This window comes from Periplaneta americana, chromosome 2 (genome assembly GCF_040183065.1).
Source record: "Periplaneta americana isolate PAMFEO1 chromosome 2, P.americana_PAMFEO1_priV1, whole genome shotgun sequence".
NCBI classification, from domain to species: Eukaryota; Metazoa; Arthropoda; class Insecta; order Blattodea; family Blattidae; genus Periplaneta; species Periplaneta americana.
In genome coordinates this window covers 45,600,004-45,607,158 of record NC_091118.1, presented here as the reverse complement: position 1 = coordinate 45,607,158, position 7,155 = coordinate 45,600,004, and the positions used below count along the sequence as shown (strand labels likewise).

General features: G+C 40.0%; 2 non-coding genes across 2 annotated transcripts; one reads left to right on the top strand and one right to left on the bottom strand.

The window, feature by feature from the left end:
* Positions 1-5,075: 5,075 nt before the first annotated feature.
* TRNAC-GCA (transfer RNA cysteine (anticodon GCA)) lies at positions 5,076-5,152 on the bottom strand. Its single transcript has one exon. It is a non-coding gene; the product is annotated as a tRNA-Cys (tRNA).
* A 136-nt stretch (positions 5,153-5,288) lies between these two features.
* TRNAC-GCA (transfer RNA cysteine (anticodon GCA)) lies at positions 5,289-5,365 on the top strand. Its single transcript has one exon. It is a non-coding gene; the product is annotated as a tRNA-Cys (tRNA).
* Positions 5,366-7,155: the final 1,790 nt, after the last annotated feature.

Here is a 7,155-nt window from a genome sequence, read left to right as displayed (position 1 = left end):
AATTATGAGCAACAGAAATGAATTTTTGGCGTAGAGCTTCCAGAACCTCACGAAGAGAAGCAATTAAAAATGAAGTTATTAGGCAAAAAATGACAAACATATAATTTTGGATGACATCTCAACAAAGCAGTTGAAATGGCATGGGCACGTGCAAAAGATGAATGGAGACAGGCTTCCTAGAAGTGTATAATAGTGGATACGGAAGGAAGAAGGAAGATTGGAAGACAAAGAACTACCTGAAGAGATGGGATAACAGCAGTATTCAATCCTTTCATTTGGTTATTAAAGGAAAATATTTTTATGAAAAAAAAAAAAGCTCGTTTCAATTAATTTGAAGACCACTGTATATGCGTTTCTGTCATTATTGCCCTTCGTACACAAATCTCTCGAAGATACAAATATCCCAGGCGCTTTTTGCTTATAAAGTGTATGGATGTCATGCACACATTGTATGATAGATTGAGTGTACTGCAGATTTTATCTGAACACGTTAAAATTGCGATGTTTGCCGTGAAAGCAACCCTTACCATCTGCGCTATTGAGGCTGCTTGTAGTGGTGTGCTCCGGACAGGTAATGACGGGATGGCCGTGTTATTAAACGCTCTTGAAGGCGGAGGATCTCTCAGCGGCACATGTGCTGACACGACTCCATTGATGCGCGGTCACCTGGCACTGACGGCGACGCCGGCCATCACAGTGACGCTCGCTCTCCGAATTACCCGACCAAAGTAACTTTATTACCTGCCCCAGTACATTCCACTCCAAATCTCAAAGTTGCTTGGTTTTGTTTCCCAAACAAGTAACAACCAATCGTATGCCTTTCTCTTACATTACAAGTCTACCATTTATTCTAAACGTTTTCAAGGCATTATGCTTTAATCTCTTTGTCTGGAATTCAGTTAGTCATTCAGTAATTAAGTTTGTCAGTCCCTGTTCGTCCGGAAGTGTCACTCATTCTGTAATTCTTGTAGGAAGTCGGTGGAGGAGTTTGGAATTTGTCAGTCACTGTAAGTCCAACCAGGAGTCTTAAGTATGTCAAGTGGTATATAAAACTGTACAAATCATTATGTCAAACGATCTGTGTCCATGTTCGTCAATTTGTCTGCCTACCTTCTTGATTGTTAGTCTGTCGGTAAATCTTTCTGCCTGCAAGTTTGTCTCTCCTGTCTGTAAATATCTATGTCTTTCTATCTATAAGCCTCTTAGTTTTTTTTAGTCTGCTGTAATATGGTCTGTCTGTCGACTTGCAAGTCGATGTATCTGTCTTTCTGCCTACTTGCAAGCCTATATATATATCTCTCTGCTTCTCTGCCTGCATGCAAGTTTGTATCCCTCTTTCCCTCTTTTTTTCTACCTGCTTTCAAGTCTGTGTGTCTATCTGCCTGCCTTCAAGTCGGTTTGTCTACCTACCTGTCTGCCTGCTTGCAAGTCGGTATGCCTATCTGCCTGTCTGCTTGCAAGTGATGTTTATCAGTCTGCCTGCTTGCAAGTTGGTATGTCTGTTTGTCTGCCTGCTTGCAAGTCGATATGTCTATATGTATGTCCGCTTGCTTGCAAGTCTGTGTCCCCACCTATCTGTCTGCTTTGTTGCAAGTCTGTATGTCTCCCTATCTGTCTGCTTGCAAGGTTGTATGTCTCCCTCTCTGTGTGTTTGCTTGCAAGTCTGTATATCTCCCTCTCTGTGTGTTTGCTTGCAAGTCTGTGTGTCTCCCTCTCTGTGTGTTTACTTGCAAGTCTGTGTGTCTCCCTATCTGTCTGCTTGCAAGTCTGTATGTCTCCCTCTCTGTGTGTTTGCTTGCAAGTCTGTGTGTCTCCCTATCTGTCTGCTTGCAAGTCTGTGTGTCTCCCTATCAGTCTGCTTGCAAGGTTGTATGTCCCCCTATCTGTCTACTTGCAAGTCTGTATGTCTCCCTATCTGTCTGCTTGCAAGGTTGTATGTCTCCCTCCTGTGTGTTTGCTTGCAAGTCTGTATGTCTCCCTCTCTGTGTGTTTGCTTGCAAGTCTGTGTCTCTCCCTATCAGTCTGCTTGCAAGGTTGTATGTCTCCCTATCTGTCTGCTTGCAAGTCTGTATGTCTCCCTATCTGTCTGCTTGCAAGGTTGTATGTCTCCCTATCTGTGTGTTTGCTTGCAAGTCTGTGTCTCCCTATCTGTCTGCTTGCAAGTCTGTATGTCTTCCTCTGTGTGTGTTTGCTTGCAAGTCTGTATGTCTCCCTCTCTGTGTGTTTGCTTGCAAGTCTGTGTGTCTCCCTATCTGTCTGCTTGCAAGTCTGTATGTCTTCCTCTCTGTGTGTTTGCTTGCAAGTCTGTGTCTCTCCCTATCAGTCTGCTTGCAAGGTTGTATGTCCCTCTATCTGTCTACTTGCAAGTCTGTATGTCTCCCTATCTGTCTGCTTGCAAGGTTGTATGTCTCCCTCTCTGTGTGTTTGCTTGCAAGTCTGTATGTCTCCCTCTCTGTGTATTTGCTTGCAAGTCTGTATGTCTTCCTCTGTGTGTGTTTGCTTGCAAGTCTGTATGTCTCCCTCTCTGTGTGTTTGCTTGCAAGTCTGTGTGTCTCCCTATCTATCTGTCTGCTTGCTTGCAAGTCGGTATGTGTATCTCTGACGTGCTATCTGCTTGTTAGTCGGTATATCTGTCTCTGTCCACCCGCCATCATGTCATTCTGACTGTGGGCCTACCTGGCTTTAAGTCACTTTGGCTGTTTGCCTGGAAGTCAGATTTCAGCAGCTAGGTGGGTAAATATGTGTTTCTGAGATATGCTTATTTATTTTTAATTTAATATCGGAGTGTCCCACTAGTTTCGTATTTCACTGTTTACAAAGCTAGTTTAATGCTGTTTGCACAACACCGTTCATTACGCATTCAACTTCTGTGGAAGCCTTACGGCTGAAATTAAAGCAGACTTCTATTGGATTTGTATGCACAACTTCTAACATTTAAGGCACGAAGAAGGTCCGAATGTTGATCAAAAAAATGGAAGCAAACTGAAATAGGTTTAAAATAAATGGCTTGCGAACGTTTTAGGTTAATTGACGAACTCTTCTTTTATTAAGTTGAAGGAGGCCTTGTTCGTCCTTTATGGCCTTGGCTTATTGCGGGTGATGGGATCTGGGTGGTTGCGTTTGCGGCGCTGTCAAAAACTTTACTGCCATGATGTCCACTCGGTTGGACAGCTCTCTCTATTAGAGTGGCATCTTGAACCATTCATTACAGCGGCTCCAATTAGCCGTATCGTGTTGTGCACTGGCGTAGAGAGCGCTTCAAGAGACAGTGGCCATCTTGTGAACTGAAGGGTGTTTGGTACAGTATACTCTACCCTTATTGGAAGCAGTTATGAACTGATGTTGAGTTAATTGTTCATAAAAGATACGATCCTCCACGTATAAAACGCATGGTCGTAGTTTTAACTACTGGCGCATCTGTTTTCTACGTCACACGAAATTTTCTTGTAATGAAACGTGCCTTTTCTTTTAAAAAAATCCATTGTTTTTTTTCGTCTGTGTCTCTGCTTCTTTTCCCTGTTTGCCTCTTTGTCCGACTGACGACGTTTATTTTTATTTTATTCTATTATTCTGTTAGTTTATTCGGCCTGCATATTTATCTGTTTGTAAATCCCGTCACATTGGATGTACGTCCTTCTATTTGAGCATCACGGTCTGGAGGTTATTGATATATGTAATTTTGCCTTTAAGGGGACACTGAACTTAAAAATTGGAGAAAAAGTGTCATAAAAGGTAAAAGGTAAAGGTATCCCCGTAACATGCCATGAAGGCACTTGGGGGGCATGGAGGTAGAGCCCCATGCTTTCCATGACCTCGGCACTAGAATGAGGTGGTGTGGTCGGCACCACGCTCTGACCGCCTTTTACCCCCGGGAAAGACCCGGTACTCAATTTTATAGAAGGCTGAGTGAACCTTGGGGCCGTTCTGAAAGTTTGGCAACGAGAAAAAATCCTGTCACCACCTGGGATCGAACCCCGGACCTTCCAGTCCGTAGCCAGCTAGAAATGAAAAATTAAATTTCTACACTAATTTACGTGACAGAACTAAATCAATACGCAGAATTCTTCCCCTATTCATTGAGAAGTCACAGTCAAATGCACAAAGCCAAAAAATAAATAATGATAATTAAAAGTGATACTTCAATTAATGATTGATTAAAAATTGAAATATTTTTATTTTTAAAAGTATTGGATCTAATGAGCTGAGATTTTGCATGTTACTTTCCATGTGTATATTAAACTTTTTCTCCAAATTTGAAAAAGATTGGTCAAATAGGAAAAAAGTTCCAAAATATAGTTGAGTGTCCCCTTAAGTCAATCCAATCACATCGTTTAACAAGCACACCAATACATCTTGGTCAGACGTGTTAATCATTAAGTACATAATTTCAGCATAGTTTCTGATTAATTCTGCATCAAAAATCTTGTGTAGTTATACGTTTATCAATTTTTTTTACAGAACACTGCAAATTTATCAGCAAACTGAATATTAAATCTCAGTGCAGGGAGTCTAAATTCGGTAATTTGAATACGAGTCCATTGGATTTTAAGATGCTTGATTTGTAAACGTGTTCGTCAGTAGGTTAAAACTGTGGTTATGTGAGTCTGTCAGTCTTTTAGTTTGTCAGTTAGTTAGGCAGTTTGTCGCGTGTATTTCAATTCATTATATAAATAAGTTCGAAAATTGATCTCCATATGAGTAGATAAATTATGATGACGAATGTCAGTCAATATTAATTCAACTATTGACTAAGATTATATCGGTCAATTTGTAAGTAAGCATGTCTCTCCATTATAATGAAGTGTAAATGTGTGCATATGTCTCAATAAATATGTCAATCTGTAAATTACATGTTTCCGTTTGTAATCAAAGATAAGTATATCTGTAGATAGGTAACGTCAACTGTGTGTCATTACAGTGAAACTTTTCAGTAGCGGACACGTCCCGAGAATTAAAAATAGTAGTCTCATACATCACATATTCATTATAGAGGTCTCGCTTACCTCATTGAATATTACACGACTACTATGAAGTAGCCAATGTGTATTATAATCATTTAATTCGAGAAAAATTCATTCCGGCACCGGGAATCGAACCCGGGACCTCTCAGCTCTGCGCGCTGAGTGCTCTTTCCAACTGAGCTATGCCGGGACTGAGCTATGAGGTTGAATATGGCCATAAAGTCATTTAAATATGCGCTCCTGCATGTATGACTTACATTGTCTAAAGTACAGGTAGTAAGGCCGTAAAGCATTACGAGAGGAGTTCGGCCGGCACCGTGGATCGTTTCCCGGCATAGCTCAGTTGGAAAGAGCACTCAGCGCGCAGAGCTGAGAGGTCCCGGGTTCGATTCCCGGTGCCGGAACGAATTTTTCTCGAATTAAATGATTATAATAGTCTGATACTGAGAAGTGTCCGATATTGGGGGGAGGGACATTAAATGAAACTACCGTATTTTGACTCATATCTCATTTCGGAATATCAAGTTTCTTTAGAGGAAGGACCACACTTTCAAAATCTATTGGTAAGATAGGTTTCAAAATCCATTTCTGCTTCCGCCGTTGTAGGAAGTATTTTACCGGCTGATGCTCGACCTGTCGCCCAGGAGCTAGATCCCCTGCTACGGCAGCCATATAGGCTACAGAGTGATTTATATAGAACTAACACATTTCTTTTTTTATTTCAAAACAATTGATGCAATTTGTTATACCTCAAATGTAGACTATCTTTCAGAGATTACTAACCTCTATAGCAAATGTTACCTCTGATTGAGGTTCTTACTAATATGGATATCTATTATCAGACAGAACATCTCACTTGACGATATATGTCAGGGGAAGAACAATTGTTTGTATGTATCTGAAATCTGATTAGTGGAATATGTAGATTATCGGCAATATATGCATTGGAAGGGGAAAGGAACTGGCCACCCTTCCCCATTATCTCCTGACCTAGTTGTATCATGAGTGATGCCTTATTGGTTTTACTTATAAGGTTCAAATCTTTCTTCAGACAGTTGACTAAACAAACCAAATAGCAAATGTTGAAAATTCTTTATTTATTCGGCAGGAAATTCACTTAATGACCAGTTTTTAACGTCAAATTAAATAGGAGTTTTGATTCCCTGTCACGAGATGCGTAGATGTTTATTCTTTATTCCTTATTGTTGGCACCTGTTTTCGACATTTTGTTTAAGTCACTGAAAACGCAGTACACATTAAATCAACGGCTCTTCCTTGTGAAGCAATACTGGATTACGAATTCAATTACAGCTACTCAAAGGGCATACCAGACAGAATTTGGACTTCTTCCTATGGGGTTACTTAAAAGACAGAATTATTTTGTTAACACGTCATAAGTCAAGGCATAGATACAAACTGTACATTTAAATATCCTCGTATGCCAGACATTTGTTCGTTATCAAGATATTCAAACGTTTTTTCACTCCTGTGAAGCTGAATTTTTTATACACGAGATTGCTGTTCAACACCATCGTCTTTCTGTCTGTAAGTTTATCTGTCTGGTCTGTAATTTATCTGTCTGATGACGGTGAATATGTTAGGAGAAAATCCACACACTATTAGAGAAAACACGGGAATTTTACTTGAAGCAAGTAATGAGATAGGTTTGAAATAAATCCCGATAGTACAACGTATATGATTATGTCATGTGATCAGAACATGTACGAAATGGAAATATACAAATTGGAAATTTATTCATTGAAGAGGTAGGAAAATTAAAGTACTTTGGAAAAACAATAACAAAAATGACACTAGGGAGGAAATTAAACGCAGAATATATACGGGAAATGCCTGCTATTATTCGGTTGAGAAGCTTTTGTAATCCAGTCTGCTTTCAAAAAGAAAGTTAGAATTTATAAAAACAGTTATATTACGGGTAGTTCTTTATAGTTGTGAAACTTGGACTCTACTTTGAGAGAGACACAGAGGTTAAGGGTGTTTGAGAATAAGATGTTTAGGAAAATACTTGGGGCTATGAGGGATGAAGTTACAGGAGAATGGAGAAAGCTACACAACGCAGAAGTGCACGCATTGTATTCTTCACCTGACATAATTAGGAACATTAAATCCAGACGTTTGAGATGGGCAGGGTATGTAGCACGTATGGGTGAGTCCAGAAATGCATATAAAGTTA